Source organism: Harpia harpyja, chromosome 4 (genome assembly GCF_026419915.1).
Source record: "Harpia harpyja isolate bHarHar1 chromosome 4, bHarHar1 primary haplotype, whole genome shotgun sequence".
Lineage (NCBI taxonomy): Eukaryota > Metazoa > Chordata > Aves > Accipitriformes > Accipitridae > Harpia > Harpia harpyja.
Window position 1 is genome coordinate 73046075 of NC_068943.1, and position 20326 is coordinate 73066400.

The 20326-nt window shown below is 41.9% G+C and overlaps 1 protein-coding gene across 4 annotated transcripts in view; it reads right to left on the reverse strand.

The window, feature by feature from the left end:
* Positions 1–20326, reverse strand: part of LOC128140631 (SAM and SH3 domain-containing protein 1-like) — a 575076-nt gene that overhangs the window by 104501 nt on the left and 450249 nt on the right. The window lies entirely within an intron of this gene.

The window sequence follows — 20326 nt, forward strand, 5'->3', positions numbered from 1 at the left end:
ATAAATAAGGAAAAAACCAAACCAAACCAAAAAACTGGCTGGATTTTAAGTGACATGAGAAACCCTTCTAAACTTCAGATATGTATGCCATAGAGGGCTGGGCAAGGGGGTGGGCAGGGTGAATTAACAATTTCTTTGGTAAAATATGCACGCACTTAAAATAGGTCCAAAAGATGGGATGGAGTAATTTTGTTTCTCTGTCTAATTTATGAAAGAGCATATATGTTATTGTATACATTCTTTAAAGGGCAAAAATCTACACTTTGTGCATATTCTGAGAGAAGAACAAGAATACACCGCAGTGTTATTTCATTGTTGCTGTGAATAGATGCAACAGATAAATATAAAACTATGTCTTGAATATTAAGAAAAAACTAAGCAATCGAGAAATCATTTAAAAATAATTGTGCTAATAATATACATAACTTGCAATGCAGAATTTTAGCACACAAGCTAGGAAGAAATCTTTTAAATTAGAAACCACACATTACTGAAGCTCTTGCCATTTGGAAATAAGCATGTGGTCCTGCTTATTTCTTGACTATGCTGAAGAGGCAGATCTGTTCTAATGAAGCATCGCTTCCACAGAATCGGAAAAAACATTCCAGTTTAAATCGGAGCGAAAGCCTATTAAACCGCAGACTCTGTGAAACACACTCTCTACTTTTTTAAAGTGCAATTCCACATGCGCAACAGGTATCTCAAATTCCCCAGGAAGTTTTGTAGAGCTCACATTCCCAAAATTCAGAACAGCTTGCAGTTTCTTAAAACTACTGTGTACAGTACAGGTGGAAAACAATTTGCATGTCACCTGTTGGAGCAGCAGGAGCAAAATAACTACAGTAAATACATCTATACACACACCCTCTGCTATATATACACCTATGTACTTCCTATCTCTCAACCTGCCAAAGATCTCAAACAGGAGACGTTTCAAACGTTAAAAGACTGAATTCCTTAGTGCAAATACACTTCTGGGAACTTCAAACTTTCCAGAACTAGAACAACTTTCCACACCGCTAAGCAAGTGCATAGTTTACAAGGACAAGACGACAGCATCTTTGAGAGTGTGACAGTGCTACCCTGCCTTTCTACTGGAGCAGCAGCTCTACCCGTTCAGCAGGCAGAGAGCACATGCCTTCCTCCAGCCACCTCCTTGCCATCTATTGCTTCCCAACAAGCTGGGGAAGAAACTTTGACTCTCTACCTGTGCCACAAGCTCCACACATCTGCCTGTGCAAGTGGACACTCCTGCGGTGGCTGAGGGCACACTTGCTGATCGCACGCGCACAACGAGCTGCTTTCGCAAGGTTTGCGCGCTCGGTGGGGATAATGACTGCTGCAGTGCTAGGGAGAAAAATGAACACCAAACAGAAAAAGCAACCCCAAAACTTAACCAAAACTTAATCTTCATTTGCTCGCTGTTGCGGGCAGTAAGAAAACCTGTATGACTTCCAAAGAGACGACATGACATCTGAATCCCAGCCACTCCATCATAACAAACATCCCTCTCCAAGGGTTACCAAAAATCCCCACTTTGGAGTATCTTCCCGAGCCAGAGTTTGTTTATTCCTTGATAAGCTTTGCTAGTTAGGAGTATAGGAGCTGGAAACAGTAATGATAGAAGGGCAAGACGGGAAACCATCATTTTATTTGAACAATATGAATCTGCCTATTTACTTTATCAGTCCATCTCCTCTCTCAATTCTGGAAACTGTTAAATTTCATATAATACACCTGCTTGGAAATAGGTGTGACTCATGAAGGTAAAGTCATAACTCCAAAACTGAGTGAAATATTCCAAAGCCAAACATATCAAGTGAACACTGGCTTAGCTGAGAGCCGGGTGGAGCCGAGGTGAGGATCACAGCATGCTCCAGAGCTCCTCCATGCACCTTCCTGGACCTCCTCAGGTCCACGGTCACAGACCGCTCGCAGGATAGCAATGGTGCTGCACAACAGATCAAACAAAGCTGAACAAGCGCTCATTTTTCACTTATGTTGGCGTGCTGTTCACTGCACTTTTCTAAAAGGTGGTCTCTACAAGGCTGAAGGCTTGTGACTGTCCCTAGAGCAAAATTAGCTCGATTGCAGCACCCCAATTAAAGCCCACAGAACACGGGTGGCCCCACCGCTAGCGAGCACGTGGCTGCAAAGAAAGGCCTATTCACAAGCGACCCAGTCCGCCAGTGCCGCACCGTCCAGAGAAGTTGAGCTGCAGGCACCAGCCTGCCTGGCTGACAGAAGGGATCGTTGTCAATGCTCGGGACTCACGTTAGGGGCTGTGCTCCAAATACAGCTCATACCAGCTCTCGGGGAAGACTAGTCCTGAGTGAAAGCAAGCTTAACATCCAAAAATAGATGAAGGAACAGAAAAAACACAAGATCCTAGAGATGAGAATTGATAACTGAAACATATACTCATTGCAACTCTGCCATACACTTTTGCTGGGTTACCAGGCCAAGGGCGGGTAGCTTTACAAGTTGGCCACTCCACAAAAGCAGCACACAACCTCCTAACTACATGCGGACAGCTTGGGGTTTGAAGTCTTTAGCTTCAAAAAATGAGAACAAAAATACAAATATTTGCATTTACATCTCAGCTTGCCAGGAAATTGCAGTGGAAGATGCCAACTAGATCATTTGTCTCTGTGGCAAAGAGCTTCTTTTATGAATTTATGCGTACGGGTGTCCAGAAAGCACTGCTTTTGTCAAAAGAAATACAGATACACAAATCAAGCCAAGCCAAAGATAGCAAGTATTTCATACCCCACAGCATCCTCTCATGTTACATGTAAGGAAATAACGTCATAACTTAACAAAGGATCATATATCTGACTGATATTACCCCAAATTTTATCCCTACATATAGTTATCTCCATCCTCCTCCTTTATTCTTCAAGTACTATTAAAAACATGGCAAAACTAAAAAAGAGAAGATGCTTCATTTTTCTACTGCACTGATAACGGCCAAGACAACCTACTTTAGGTATCAACAAACAGCAAGTACAACTAATCAGAAGATGAATTTTGAACTGTGGCATTTTGTCTATTCATTATATTGATCCTCCAACTTCTCCAAACAGTTCTAAACTGTCTCACACAAAATCACCACCAGTGTGCTTTGTATTTCTATTTTGTTTTCAAGTTGAGTATTTTAAAAATATTCATATGCAAAACAGTAGCTCCAGCTTGAGAAGTCATTCATTCTCTTACAAAGAGAGTCAAAGGAATTGTCCAAAATGTTTTAAAAAAATCCCTAGCATTATTAAAAAAACAGAACAATAAAAGCATTCATAACTAATAATATTTTAAAAACATTTCACTCTGATGTATAAAGAATAAGAGCCAATGTTAATTTTCATAAGTTCCTTTTACTTTCTTGCTTTCATATGCAAGCCAAAACCTAGATGATTTTTAAGATAATAGAAATAAAAGTCTAAACCCATCAGTTTTTTCATTCCTCTTCTTCCTCATTAACAGCTCTACGTTGTGGGCTTGATTCCAATACTACAACAGGGTCTAAACAAACATGGACTGCCATTTTAGTTTCACAGGTAGGAAAAAGCATACAGCTATTTGATACCAAAAATAATAAGCCACTGCAATTCATAATAAGCCTTATGTACCACTATGTCCCATTTTGACAGACGGGCCCGTATTTGAAACAGCTTATATGAGTGATGAATAAAGACACACCTTTCAAATTTATTCTTACTGATTATCTGTAATTCAGTAGCCACTGATGTACTCATAACTGCTTTAGTTCAGTAAGGTTTTTAAAACCAAGACCTCGCAATAAACTCTCTCACTTTGTTACAAATTTAACAGTTAAGCAAAGCCCTACCATGAAGACTGCTTTGCACCAATTGTGTTTATTGCCATACAAACTGCAATGTTCCAGCTATGTAGTCCCACAGATCTTCTCTGGTGGAAAAAATCTGTAAGCAACACAAATATTGAGCAGAAATACCATTCCTGAAATGCTTTAATTTATTTGTAAAAAGTTACAACATGTTTCTCCTAAGACTTCACTACTGCCTGAGACCTTTCCATAAAAAAGTCTGATAGCCAGGAAAGTAAACAACCCACTAGTTTTAAAGGGTTAAACATAACATGAAGATTTAATAAAATATTCTAATGAAAACAGAAGTTATCTCACATTTTTATTTTTGGTTGTTAAATATGCTCCTAAATTTCCATCCTATAGTGTATGCATGCAACTTTTTTTGGCATCATAAAACACAGAGTAAATGATGAATTGCCCTGGAATTCCCAGAGAATTAGTTCCGATATGCATGTGAATACCAAAGGAATCCATTGGGATTCCTGTTAATGGAGTGACTACAAAGAAAAGTTGGACCGATTTGACACTTATTATAAAGTTAGGATTTCTCGGTCACTGCACATCAGTTGGTTTAACGCGCTGGCATAATCCTTTGTATTTGACATCTGAAAGTGTAAAGGAGAAAAACGTTTTGTCAGAGATCTCTGCTAGCAATAAAATTAAATAAAAATACATTCACATATTAATAATACTAATAAAATAAAACCACCATTAGCTAAGGAGGAATAATGGACTTTGCTAAGAAACACATACATTTCATGAACCTGCATCTGAACCTAAATACTAGGCACTGGCACAGCATACATACTTTCTGCATAAATTTCCATGCAGAATAAGAGTTTTAGAAAAAGCTACCAAAAATACAACTATTTGAATTTGTACATTCCAATCTCAGATTCTGAAAAATGTATTACAAAACTGCATACTCCAGCATATCCTCCTCCTCCTATTCCAGCAGATGTTAGGAATGTCAGGGAAGAGGTCTTGATTATCAGATATATGTGCTCACCCTCCAAGCCACTGAGTGAAATTCATGTAACTGCATGAATCTCAAAAATGTAAAAAAGATGTGCACGCTACAAGACTGTTTGGTCAGCAAGACAGACGGGTCTCCATCTGTACACGGCAATGCAGACTACAGCACACAATGCAACTATACAAGTTCCTAACTTAAAAACCACTCCAGCTATGGCCACAGCACTTGCATAAACTGGGAGGTTAGGAACAGGTCAGAAACTGGGAGGAAAAAAAAAAAATCTGACTTTTTCCTATTAAAGTATAAATTATGCAGAGGGCACAGACGAAGGGAAGATGCTCTTTCACAACGCTTTGCAATCATGCCCTGGCAAAGGCGTGTTTTTGACCTTCACAGCCCAAGATGAGAAAAATCCATTTCTGTGCCTGAAACACAGGACTACTGTGTGGAGAGTCACTGTAAACATTAGCAGCTTATTTCTGGCAGTTGGATCTTAACAGGGACGCCTACCAAAAATCTGTGGAACATGACCCTGCGTTTCAATAATACCTTTGGTTTGGATAGCTGTAAGAAGTACGTAAATGAAAGCCAGAACACAGGCCAGAGCAAACAGGCTTTTTGGGGGAAAGGAGAGGGGTAAGAGGGAGAAGGGACCAAAAAAGTGGTGAAATGAGAACATCTGCTGAAGGGAAACATTTTTGTGCCGAATAAACACACGGTTTTCAACAGGACTTCATCTATATACCACATATCCTACGAGATGTTTAAAGTTAAGCACAACTAGCTTACCTAGAAAGCAAGGGATGCTCAGATTTTCATGGGACAACTTTGAATAAGATACCAGCCCTTTTTAGATATTTTTCTTAATGCAGGCTCACAGAAGCTCGAGAAACTTGTGCATCCTTCACTAGGCAACCTTGGACTGGCAGTGTACCTCCCTGCACTGCAAAATATACTAATACATGAATTCAGGCTACAGGTGATTAATCTGAGAGACACACTGTATTTCACGTTCCCCCACAGTTCTTTCTAAGGAGGCAGATATAAACCATATCCAAACCTTCTCAAAACAGAAGAGTTAAACCTGTGTGCACCTTTCTGGCTAGGGCTTGCGTCTCAGTTTGCTACAGTAACACAGGCTTGCACCATGAGGACAGGCAGCTGTAGGAAAACCTGCAGAGCTTCAGCATAATTTTATGTTACACATTTCTGACCCTCTTACCTGTCCCTTGCTAGCAATGTATTTCTGCCAGGAATAAGGCTGATGTTTTGCCTTCTGGCTTAGCTTCAAAATGGTTGCCATTAAAAATAAACCCAACAAGCTGCTAGAGAAACGTTCCCTTCTTTTCCTAGGGCTCAGAAAGGACAATCTTCCATTCAGCAGAACTAACAATTCCACTATCCATGAAGTGACAGGTTCAAAGTCTGTCTTGACAGTCAGCGGGGTCAGAAATGTGAATGAGAGAGAAGCGCGAGGCCACGCAGTCCAGCGCTTGCCTTGATATTCAGGGGAAGGCATAAAATACTCAGTGTCGAAGTCATGACATTTTTATATTGAGAACAGCTATTTTAGAGGATGCTGAAGGGTTGTCATGGTTCCTTTGACCTCTCTATAGCAGGACTGCGAGAACAAAGAGAACATACAGATCAGACCGATTCAATAGAAGACTTTCCATTAATTTTTATGGCATCTGAGGGTTGAGTCATTAAGCTATGCGGCTTTACAGACAGAGTTACAAAAATAGATCTAATAAAACTGTGTCAAGCTCTCTGCAGCACAGTTAAAACAGTTCTAGATTCTGTACAATAAGCAGAATGCACAATGGTAGTTTGATATAAAAGCTTTTGCAGCAGTTATCTGAAATAACTGATACAGCCCACTGAGTTCAGAGCACAGTCACCCTAGACCCAGAACTTTATATTAAACTACAGAGCTATGTAAGCTTTTTCTAATATATATATGAAACCTTGCCCTATCTTTACATCAAAACAAACTATTGCCCTTTTCAAAATTGTGCAAATGAAGTGTTTCCTTCACCATCAGCACCATAATCCTTTTCCCCTTCACTTTTCACTGTAAAGCCCTGAAGCCTTTGTCAAGAAGATGTAACAAAGCATCTGTGGAAAAGCGTTCTGAATGTGTTTTACGTTTTTCCCCTCTGTAAATTAAAAGCAATTTGAAAGCACACTACTGGGATCCCTCTCTCTGGCATGCAACCAAGGAAGTCCTCTATGTAAAAAATAAAAATATGTGTGTGTATATATATGCATGCTAACGAAAAAGTTGTACCTATGCAAATGTACATTCCAACATACTTAAAAAGTAGGTATTTATCACAAGTAGAACCAGCTCTTTCACATGCTCATTATCTTGACAGACAAGATTACATGCAAATTTATTCATGAAAAGTTACTTCAAAGCACCCTTACTGTCCAGCTTGCCTAATAACAGCATATTATCTTCTGTCCTCCTTTCCCCAAGGTGATCTCCACTAAGCTCATCAAAATGTAACTCAAAACTCTTGTCTGCTCTGATACCTGCCAGGCCACCATTACCCACCAGGCTGGTCAGCAGTCAGGCACAGGTTATCATTACCAGCTTGTAAAGCAGAATAAGTTAACAACTCCTTAAGCCATGTAATAGCTGCACCTGACATCACCTCTCATTAGTTTTGTTTCCCTTGCTCTTACTGCCGCCTCCTTTTGCACACTGTGTTTGCTGAGGCTTTTTCCTCAAACTGAGTGGAAACGTGTCTTTTCACGCACACCAGCTGCAGTGGGCTTCTACCCTGACACTTGGTGCAGAAACAAATGGCAAGACTTAAGCAATGAACATATATGTGATTAAAGCACCATTAAGGAGATGGAGACATATTTGTTTCAGAATTGGGAAGTTTAGCATATGTTATGGGGTGGCTTCATGTTTGAGTTAAGTTAGAATCTAATGAAATAGATATGCAAAACCCAAACATCTGAAGTAGATGATAAAGTAAATCTCAGTGAGCTGGCCATATCAACTGCAATAGCGAAGGAGGTCTCATTAAAATTTGTATCCTTTCTTTATACTTAGTAGTAACACAGTAGGACAAAAACAAATCTGTGACATTTGGGTCTACATAACTGGGGTGTGAGCAAATCTTTAAAACAGTAGCCTGAAAAAAAACTAAACAGAAAACATGTCAAGAAAAAAAAAGGGGGGGGGGATATTTAAAGTCAAAACAAACTGAGAAGACATTATCTCAGGACAACTGCGTAAGCTCAGCAAGTCTGGTTTACAGTGTTTCCCAAGGTCTTAAAGTCACATGGTAGATTCAGAGAAAGCAAACTTTGGTCATGTTTATGTCCAAGTTTTACTACAAAAAGCATAGTCTAAACTGATTTCTACCTCATACCAGTAATCACTATGGGGCATTCCCTTATAGATAGATGTATTGGTGAAACACAATAAAACAGTAAAACGCCCTAATCTAAGTCACTGAGATCCTAACAATATTCCACTGTATGAAATAATGGTGTCACTTTCAACTGAGGGAAAAAAAAAAGTCAGAAACTACCATAAAATAAAGGGTTTCACCATAAACATACTCCTAGGAGTATGCTGAGAAGTATTTGAAGCGTGATTTTATTTTAGGAATAGGAAATTATTTCTCTACTGGTTTTGCAACTCTATTTATTTGTCTGTAAATCAACCTCCATTCACAAACAACATCCAGAATATTAATACTATCTACTGGTACACTAATATTCTGCTCCTATATGGGATTTTATTCTAACCTAATCCTTTTATCCTGTAAATGAAGTATCTTATCAACATCATAAAAAAAGCATAAAAAAAGAAAGCACTTACTAAACTTTGGATTTGTGAATCTCTATTGCATCAACACATGGCAGTAAAATCTTCATAGTACCCTATACCTTACATATTTACTGCTCAAGCTAATTCTTCCCTGAGACACAACATACACTGGTTCCTAACAGGTACATGCATAAGGGGCATAACAATAATATCAAATATAATTGTCACCATGCTACCCAAGGCAAGACAATTGCTTGTTTACTAAAATAGTTCTTTATCCAATTTGGTGGTCCTTAAATAGTTTCTCCAAATAAAATGCACTATATTTGTTTTGGCCCATGGAATGCTTTTTTTCTCCCCCCCCTGCCCCCGACACTAAGAAGCTCTTACAATCTGTAGTTTCTTTGTGGAAGAAATGGTATTTCATTCTGCCTTGTGCTAGGTGCTGTATAAAAGCACCAGTGACAGTGACAAGTACCTACTCTGACCTTTGCTCCTCTCTACTCATTTATTTTTCCAAGTGTCATGGTAGTAGAGAATAACCATCTTTATCTTAAACTTTTTACCAGGACAGTTTGGCACAAGCAGGACATACCTTGCCCAGAAAAAAGACAGTTCACTCAAAAAAACCTTCTTATCCTTCTTTCTGTTCCCCCTGCCCCTTTCCCTTGCTTCTTCGGTGCACCATTGTGTGCTCCTTGCCCCTTTATTTCTACTTCTCTGGGTTTGGGGTTCCCTCCCCGGCCTTTTCGAGAGGCAGGACTGAGATCCTGACTGGGTCTCCTGCCTGGCCCTCCCAAAGGACCACAGCTTCCCCCAGCCCACTGAAACCTGGTGGTACTGGTTTCGGGGATGCACCAATAAAGGAGGAGAGCCCTCCATGCCTTCCCTAATTTCTCACCACCTCGGCAGCCAAACCGTGCACTGGACCTTCCCCCCAGCTACAATTAGCGGAGAGTGGAGGAGAAAGCCCAGCCCTCTCCCGCTCCGCAGGGAAGCCAGTGCCCAGGAAAGCCCAGCGGGGATGTGGTCGCCCCAGGTCTCTTCTGCCTGGACAAGCCTATCGCCTCATCTGCACTTACATGGCAAGAACTACAGGGCAGCACTGCGCCTTTATTCACGCGGCACCCAGCTCAGCGATGAGCATTCCAACGTTTAGAAATGCTACTACGCTATTATGAAGTTGGGTGTGACAGTAAGCACAATTACTTATCCCTCCCTGTGCCATTTAAGAGGCTTACTTCCAAGAGACAGGCACTCTCCTGCTACCCATGTGAAGGTTTTGGTAAGGGGGAAAGGGAATCTTGGAGTATCTGCCTTTACCCCAAAATCCAGCTTCACAAAGCATGAAAAAAATACTGTTCTGCACACCAAAGCCCAATAGGGATGTCTCTTCTGTTTTGGGAGTAGATATGGAAGTTGGCTATCCTGGTTGCTGTGGCCAGCGGTACAGGGTACACAGCCCTTGATTTACTGCTGCAAGCGCAGAGGGCAGCCTAGCTGTCAGCTGTGGAAAACCAGAATGTCGACATTTAAACCGCTTTCTCAAACTCTGCTATTTTTCTATTTTTTCCTGCTAGAAATTCAGCAGCTTGCAGCCTGGAGGATACACCCAATGCTTCTGCGAACCCAGGGACTAACCTCGCCTTCACTCCTACCGCTTCCTGACGGGCCGTCTCTTATCAGGAAAGGAAACAACCGTAATTGAGCATGGCAGCAATCCATGTTTCCCCACATAATCTTAGCAACAGAAGAAATGGTTTCCTGTAGCTGCTGTAAGCAAGCTGCGCCCAGGCCCCCCCTCACTGATGCCGCCCATCCCGCCTGCCCATGCTCCCCCCGCAAACCCCCGCTTCTGCAGGGACCGGGTGCCCACCGCTGGCATAGGTGCAGAGGGGTTCCCAGTCTTTGGTGGCATTAATAAGCTAGCTTAAATAGACACCCTGCATTCATACAAATAACGTAAAACCAGAAAGACAACTCTGCCCTGAAGCACTTCAGCAAAGCCTCGGCTTTTGACTCTAGCAGGGCTACGGCGCTGTTAACACACACTCTCAACCACTGTAGGTAGCAATACAGATGAACTAAATATAAAGCTGCTCACGCAAAACTTCATGGCAGTGGGCTCAGGTTTTTTATCGCCTTAACTAAGTATCTTGAAGTCTCTTTGGAGAGTGTTTTATTTAGGAGCAGTAATGCATAGTCATCCGGGGGTTTCAGTTCATTTAATTAAGTTGAATACAATTACACTCCAGTGGGTCTTAAAAATGCAAGAATCTATTTAAATATTATTTAGATGCATATCTTTTAACTACCAGATTGCACAGGGCTTCATGTTTATATCAATTAGGGATATCAACCTAGCAATAAGAACTCTACCTCTTGCCAGCTTATAATCCTTTCTACTCTGGGATCTCGTATTTTATTTGCTCATTTCCCTTTATCTGTGTACAGTGAAGATGGGCTTTTTGCGTTCCTGTGTGCTCATATTGCTTTATCATTGCAAAAGCACTTCCTAATTAGGCTAAATAGGCCTCTTACCCAAATAAAAGAGAAGTATTTCTGCTTACCTACAGAGCAAATCCTAGAGTCTGGGCTTGAATAAGTGTGTGGTTGCCTTATCTCCCAGATGTTTCAAGCACACATTTCTTTGAAGGGGCAACATGCACTTTATTACTTACAGGAACTCCCCAGTAAGCAGGATGCCATGCGCTTGTTCCAAGGGAGTGCTTAAGCCTGTGGGTGCTGTCAGTCCAGTGGCTCTGCCCACTGATGACAGACACGAGGACACGGAATGAAGCTGCATTAGGCAAAGTTCAGCTTGGACATTAGGAAAAGGTTCTTCACCGAGAGAGGGGTCGGTCACTGGAACAGGTGCCCCAGGGAAGCAGTCACAGCACCAAGCCTGTCAGAGTTCAAGGAGCATCTTAGTCATACGATTTAGTGTTAGATAGTCCTGCGAGCAGCAGGGAATTAGACTCAATGATCCTTATGGGCTCCTTCCAACTCAAGATATTCTATGATTCTATGTTGCTTTTACTGGAGACTGAATGCATTACTCAAGTGCTGCACATCACAGAGAGACACCCCAAACTGAAGCATGAAGCAATTTGAAGAGCTCCATGTGGCTAAAGAGATCATAAAAAGCAGAAGCTGGCAGAACCCCAGTGTCAATAAAGCTTGCAAAATTTGTGTGTCTCTACAAAACCCAGTAGCTTGACTCTGACCGACCCAAGGCCCTGAACCCCAGGTTGAAAGACAACAACTGTACATAAAGACACTTGGACTTGGAAAGTAAGCTAAGTTCTCACTTGAGCAACTTCCCTATGCATAGCAACTTGAAACATCAAAAGGAGAGCATCCCGCTAACTAACCATTTGTCAGGGGAGTTGCCATGCCAAAGAAAAACATCTCACCTAGTTGTAAAAGTGACTGTAACACAAGAAAGTCTCAGATGGAAGGAGTTTCCTCACAGACTCTGCTTCTGAGATGAAAGAAGAGATTGCAGTCTCAGGGAACACCAAACCATGAACTCAGAAGAGTGGCAGGACAACCTATGTACCAGGATACATCTGAAGCACCACAAAACCAGCAGGGAGCTCTCTGCGCAAAAGGAAGATGTTACACACTTTTCACAGTATGCACCATTATCAGTTTCAAATGAAAGCATGTACAGTAAATAAGCTGCCTCATGCATAAAGTATCAGGACTTGAAGGGAAACAAAGATTTTGCTGTATGACTCTCTCAAGGAGAAAGGAGAATCACACATCTTCAGATGTGGCGATCTCTCCAAAGCTTGAGAGGTACAACCCGAAATGCGAAGGCTGGTTCAGAAAGAGTTACATGTGAACAGGGAGTCAGGGCATCAGACTGTCTCTAGTGAAATGGTAAATCTCACTCTCATCCTCAGCCTGTTGTAGCTAACCAGCCCTCTGCTACAAATCACCCATTCGAAGCATCTGCTGGTAATACCTGAATGGCATAATTTTACATGACTCATACGCACATCAATGGTTACCCACCTATAGTCTGTATTTGTTTTCAAGCAAAATCAAAACAAGGGGCAAGACATGAAGGCTTACTTTGCTCTCTGACATCCCTACTCAGCACCTGGAGTGAGCCCTGTCATTTCTGAACCAGGCTTAGAACTCCATTATTTACTTCCCACATGCTCCCAGCCCATCCACACTGTTCAGCCACCTCCTCTGGGCCTCCCCGAAGCCAGCCTGTGTGCTGACCTTCCCCTGCCAAGGTCCCTGTGTGTACTCCAGCCATTTCCTGCCGTGAAAGCGGCAATTCTTCCTCTCACATGATACCCCTAAATCCCTCTTCCTAGCAGTTGCAAGTCACCCTTCTCAGCTGGGACTCTCTTTTCACCTTTCTAGCCACAGAAATACAATTCTGGACACTGAGTCACTGCACCTCCATCCTTTGTCATCCTCCGTTTCCTCTTTATATGAGAGGTATTTTCCTGAGAGAGGCATGAGACTGGAGAAGAAAAAAAAAAAACCTCATTGCTTTTTTTTTTTTTTTTTTAAACTGCTCAAACCCATATACCAACATCTACCTAAGAAAGGCAGAAGGGCCAGAGAGGAGCTAACATACCTTTTTACCCCCCTCCCCTCTCTTTTTCGTGGCAGTTTACAAAATAAACAACTATCTGTAAGCATTTTGCAGTAGTTGTAATTAGGTTTGGCAGATGAAAAATGAAAATTTTTACAATCTTTTCTATTCTAAGTATATTTGAGACGAGGATTAAAAACCAGAAGTAACTTGGCAAAGATTACTCGAAGAATGTACTGTTCCATCAGAGAGAAAAAGCAACACTGAGAACATCCACCTCTTTCTTTTCTTTCAATTTTGGTAATTAGGAACTGAACCTCCACACTGACCAAACCCAATGAGACTCATCATGAGTAGGTCTGTAACAAGGATATGCAGAAGCATCCCTTTCCCTTCTCATTCATGCATGAACAAGCACCATATGCGGTATGAAGCTAGCTATTCTTCACCGTCATGCCAATATTTTAAGTCCTTGACCTTATGTTCTCTGTTAACTTCCTGAGTTTAGATAGCTATCATGCAAAGCTTAGGTTTTACAAAGTTTATCCATCTGCACGTATATACTCACTCCCGGACACAAAATCTAAACAACACATTGCTGGATCTGGGCTGAGCAAGAAACAATATAGCCCACTGAGCCAACACATCCCAGTATCCCTTCAATTCGGTACACAACAGAACACACCACCACAGTGGAGGGGGATGACACAGGATTACACTCCATTTCATGCCTCATTACAAAATGCTCAGAATAAAGGTAGCTGTAATTAAAGAAGAAAACAGAATTCTTAAGGACTGAGAACCATCTTGCACTACTTACAACTGAGCAGTCTCCACTGATGAAACAAGAAATAAAATAGACCTTTCCCCCAAACCTCTGCAAAAAACGAACCGGACACATCATCACAAAATGAAATATAACAGAAAATATGCATCTTTCAATTTGTATTTGTACAGTGCACAGCAAGCAAGGTAGGAACTTCCACATACAAGCTGCAACACTGACAGAGAAATTTGGATAATCAAGAAGAGACACCAGGAATTTGCCATTTTCCTCTATAAGGAAAACACAACCTCAGAGAAACTGAAAGCATGGTATGTAAAAACAGAGGAAAACGTCCAAAGAATTTGCCATGTACAAAGATTCACAACATGCCCCACCAGCAGAAAATCTGCCTTTTCTCAGCCCTTTTTCTCCAGAGAAATGAAAACAGACTGACCTAAGGAAACACATCCAGCGGGGGAAGAGAGATGCCTGCTATTGCAGCCACACCAGTGCTCCAGCTGCGCAGGGACGCCCTCACTGCGGTACCTGGAGCTACCACTGCTGTCAACATTTTTCAAGGGATATAAGCAGCCTGCACACAGCCTGATCTTACTTCCACCAAAATCAGGGGGAAATTGCAAGTGACCTCAAGGAAAGCAGGAACACAAACAGCTTCTGTGGTGGAGATCCCTCATCGTGTTTGCTATGCTGAAAAAACCCCACATTTATATGCAAGAGATAGCAAAAAGCAAATACCTGTTCTGAGCCTATTTAGTCCTCAGTCTGACATGAAGCATCATGTAAATCCAATGAAGAACAGGTCAGAAATCAGCCAACATGGCTTAGTGCCACAGGCCCTAGCATCCCTGCTCCACTGCCCATCAACTGCTCTATTTCTTGGTATCCCCAATGCGACGGTTGACCGTGAGCTTTTGATTGCTTGCTCAACTAGAGATTTCCTCACCTTACCAGTTTTTTTGGTTTTGAAATACAGGCTCTTTATTACTTTATTATCAGCTTACATAACTGATAAAATGTTGCACATGGAAATTGTTCTCCCCAACTTTTGTATAAAACACGACATTCCCGCAACACACACTGAAGCGTTGAGTTTTTGAAGCGTAAACATATAATCATCTTGAAGTTGGAAACGTGAAGACAGAAACCACAACTGACATACAACATGCAGCCTGCCCATGCCTTTTTCTGTTTTACAATGGTTATTTATGAATTCTAAGGTGGGAAAGGAGCCTAATAATGGAGTGGAAATCACAACGTGCAAGTTGTGGTGTATATTATGTATGAATACAAATACTTCTGTATAAAACAGGAGTTTTCTTATTTTCATCCTCACAGAGTATACATTTCAGTTTAAATGCAAAGCATTTATTGTCAGTTTTTGTCCTGGTTTCAGCTAGGATAGAGTTAACTGTCTTCCTAGTAGCTGGTACAGTGCTATGTTTTGAGTTCAGTATAAGAAGAATGTTGATAACACTGATGTCTTCAGTTGTTGCTCAGTAGTGTTTAGACTAAAGTCAAGGATTTTTCAGCTTCTCATGCCCAGCCAGCGAGAAAGCTGGAGGGGCACAAGAAGTTGGCACAGGACACAGCCAGGGCACCTGACCCAAACTGGCCAACGGGGTATTCCATACCATGGGACGTCCCATCCAGTATAGGAACGGGGAAGTGGGGGCAGGGATTCGCCGCTCGGGGGACTGGCTGGGTGTCGGTCGGCGGGTGGTGAGCAATTGCACTGCGCATCATTTGTACATTCCAATCCTTTCATTATTGCTGTTGTCATTTTATTAGTGTTATCATTATCATTATTAGTTTCTTCTTTTCTGTTCTATTAAACCGTTCTTATCTCAACCCACGGGTTTTGCTTCTTTTCCCGATTTTCTCCCCCATCCCACTGGGGGGGGGGGGGAGCGAGTGAGCGGCTGCGTGGTGTTTAGTTGCTGGCTGGGGTTAAACCACGACAGTTTTCAGAGCTACTGCACTAAGCTGGCCAAACACTGAAAGCTCCAAAACTCACACGTATTAAAAATTATTCTGTATAACTGAAGGCTACATTTAAGTCTATGCAGTGATATTGATAACTATGAAATATGTCTAACAGGGATGGTGAAAAGAGATGAGCCTCAATTTAGCAGTAGAAAGTATCTTCAATTTGCATTCCATCCCTAGGATTGCACTAGAAATTGCTGGTGTAAAAAACCCTTTCAGCTGAGTTGGAATACACGGGAAGCTCCTGCTGGAAGACTGCAAGCACAAAATCTGAAGAGGATGAATGTGTTTCAGAACTGTAACAGATACAGATAAACAGAGATTATAGACAGAACACAAACACCCAAACATCTTCCCAGTTGTAAGTGCATAAAAACCAGATTCTAGAGAAATGACATATCACATCTAGAGGTATATATTATGACCGTTAAGATATTATTCTGGCAAGCAAAATACCTTAACATTCCAAAATGCCTTTTTCCTGAAGTGCAATGTAATGCTATGCAATCAGCCCTAGCACATGTTTTCACCCAAGCTCCAGCTGTGGATGTACACTCACTGAAAGGACTATTAACAGCGCCACCGTGGTGCAATGAGCTCTCATGGTAAGTGTTCTCAAATCCATTTTTTCCTCCGTCGAGTTAGACTGGGGTTACAGTCGAGCAGAGAACCAGCTCTGCACAGCAGGGTTGACTTGGTGCTGGCATTGGAAGGACCAGGAGGCTCAACTCATCCAAACTTGTGAAGGAATGACAAAAGTTTTTTCCTTTCTTGTTGAAAACCTACGGGGCCATACTCTGCTCCAGTATAAATAAACTTTGGCCCTTAGGCTCATGAAGTTTTTATGTAAACAGGGCAGAAATTAGACCCTTTATCTTTTGTTCTTTTCTTCATCTTTTGTTTCCATCATACCCATCAGCACTGCACAAAGCATCTTCAGTTCCAAGCAAAAGGGTTAGGAGCATCGCGCAATCAAGAGATTGCTCGTGTACTCTCGATTTAATATTGTAACAAGCATGGTACTGTTTTCACTACCATCTACTGACTCTCGTCACACTCGCTGCAAAGCTTTCAAAGTACTGCTTTTATTATTGCATTAAATAGTTACCTAATCTCCTTTATGCACACACTCCCACACACAGAGAATATACTGAAGGTGGAGAACGCTGTGTTATAAAATTTTAGCATGCGGTTACCAAAGAGCAAAAAGCATTGTATTACCACCATAAATACAGTGACAATAATGAAACAGAAAAGGATGTATTTATGTTCGTGATAATTATATTACCGTGCTTGTAAGCGTCAATGTGTGTGTTTACCCATGCACAGAAGAACCACCATTTTTTTTTCCACCTGGAGGTCTGATCACGTAAACTGATCTCAATAGCATATCCCCATGTTCATGCAGGGCCACAGGCAAATCAAATCACCAAAATCTAATGGGCTTGTTGTGGCAGAGCAGACCCACAAGAGGACTCCAACCAGATCGCGACACAGATATTAGGAACCAGTTCTCCAATGTATTGTATGACTTTCCATAAAAAAGCCTGAAAGTGTGATTTATAAATCATTGTTTTATTATATTCTTAAGCTTGTGCATCTAATTTTCCAGTTATACCCTGCTTAAAACTGTTTTCCAGACAGGTTATACAACCCTCAATCTCAAACTCTTCAGAGGAAATGTGCCTCTAAAACTAGTATGTAGCTCAAAAATGCTTATCCAGGTGTCATCAAAACTTAAACCGTTAAGTACTCTATTATACTAATCTTAGTTCAAATAAAAATAGTACATTATAACTTTGTGCTTCAAAACATGGCAGTAGACACGAAAGGTCTGCTATTACCGTAAGCCAGGAAAAATGTTCCCCTCACCTCAAGAGGATCAAAGCAGAGCCAGCGTGCCCACACCCGACCCACACCACAGCTACTGCAGTGTGGTAGGGGCTGCTCCTTTTATTTTTGGAGTAGTTACTTTCCATAATGGAAATCTGTGTTGTGAACTCCTGGGTTCGAATGTGTTTCAGTGAACTATGTGGTAATTTTTTTCCTGACAATGGGGACAGTTAAGTCTCTTTATGACAGTGAGAAATAAAAGCCCTTCATATCTCTTTATCTAATCACACAACATGCATCTACGGAGAATACGCTTTTACAGTAGAAACTTAATTTTTATGGACTCGCACATATTAAACCCAGTTCCTTCTTTTTGTTCATTTCCTCACGAAAAACCTGGAATCCAAATTCCTGCAAAGCCACCTCAGCATTCCCACAGTCACAACCACCACCTTCCTCCTCCCACCGCCAATAATGGCAACAGACAAAGCAGTAGGTTCATTAGCAATCGCCTGCATCATGCAATCACAAACTGGAAAATTATTAGCAGCGCTTTATGTTAAAACAGGTATTGTGACACATCTCTTTGCTGGGTCACTGCAAAGTAGCTCTTATGCATCCTGTGTTACTGAACCTCCTAAAGCCTGAGCACAACATGGGCTCTACAATCATTAACATTGTGACAATGGGGTTAGTAGAAAAGGAGAAAGCCTGTGCTGCTGCATGAAGGAAAGCTACAACCAGAGACTCCAAACGATGGAGGGAAACCCGGGAAGGCACAGGCAGCAGGGCTGGGTGCACCAGCACCCTCTCCTCCACCATGCCACCTCTGGAAGGCAAAAAGTCCTGAAGGAGCCGAGCCCAGGGCCAAAGCTGGAGCAGTTCAACTGGGGTCTGGAAGGACAGGGAAGTCCTTTCTCCCCTTGGACTCAAACTCCCTTGCCCTGGACACTGCCCCTTTCATCCGTCCCTCGGCCCTGCACCATGTCCAGCAGTGACCCCACTCTGCTGCACCCCGCTCCCTCCACTTAGCTCACATGGCTTAATTTCTATGCTCCTCCATTTGCACAGCATCTCGTGCAATCACTGCTAATTTACATTGCTTTCTAGACAGCATCAGAATAAGTTAATCATTATCTAGTCCTGTAAAACGTCAGTTGCTCCAAGATACGCACTAAAAATAAGAGCTTTTCACCCGACTACGGAAAATGGTAACCAACGTGTGTAGCATAATACATTGCATTCCACATAATAAAATTTCTTGAAGTGCTCATTGTCCTGCATGTGCAACACTTTTCCATTTTCCACACCAACTTTGACATTTTCTTTCTGATTAGAGACTGCCATTTTTTCATATCCGCAAAAGGAAGGAGGCATCATTACAGGCAAACTCTGGCAATGTGGTATTCCACTGCTCTTAAAACACTGAGAGCTTGGTTGATTGACTTTCAAAATGTGAGTAAATATGAGGAAGAAGAGTATTTCCACATATTGATAATGGAGCTGGTATTCACAGCAAACCAGCAACACAGTGGAATAAAATGTTATCACCAAGATTCAAGTTTACCTTAAATTTATGGTTATACCCTAGTAAACAGCAGTTCATAGCAGACATAGAACAGGTATATAAAAATCTTCCCTACTTCTTCCTCTGCAATTCAAAGGCCAGGGAAACCTCGAGTTTGTTTTCAAGAACGAACGAAGAGGGCATCAGAACCAAAACCTCTTATCATTCCTGACTGCTGTCCTGGTTTCAGCTGGGATAGAGTTAACTGTCTTCCTAGTAGCTGGTACAGTGCTATGTTTTGAGTTCAGAGCAAAGAATGTTGATAACACTGATGTTTTCAGTTGTTGCTCAGTAGTGTTTAGACTAAAGTCAAGGATTTTTCAGCTTCTCATGCCCAGCCAGCGAGAAAGCTGGAGGGACACAAGAAGTTGGCACAGGACACAGCCAGGGCACCTGACCCAAACTGGCCAACGGGGTATTCCATACCATGGGACGTCCCATCCAGTATAGGAACGGGGAAGTGGGGGGCAGGGATTCGCCGCTCGGGGGACTGGCTGGGTGTCGGTCGGCGGGTGGTGAGCAATTGCACTGCGCATCATTTGTACATTCCAATCCTTTCATTATTGCTGTTGTCATTTTATTAGTGTAATCATTATCATTATTAGTTTCTTCTTTTCTGTTCTATTAAACCGTTCTTATCTCAACCCACGGGTTTTGCTTCTTTTCCCGATTTTCTCCCCCATCCCACTGGGGGTGGGGGGGGAGTGAGTGAGCGGCTGCGTGGTGTTTAGTTGCTGGCTGGGGTTAAACCACGACAACTGCATAGGGTCCTGTGGGGACTAAGCTCTCTGATGGAGACATCTGTTTTATGTGGCCTGACATGCAAGAAAAAGCCTAGACCAAAGGTTATCTCTATGAGCTGTCTTTCTTCATAAAAGCATTAGCATTGCTAGGCGCAACATTGCATGGAGATGAGAGGGAAAGGAGATGCAACAGGTTAAGTTTAAAATATAAAATTGAATCCAACACC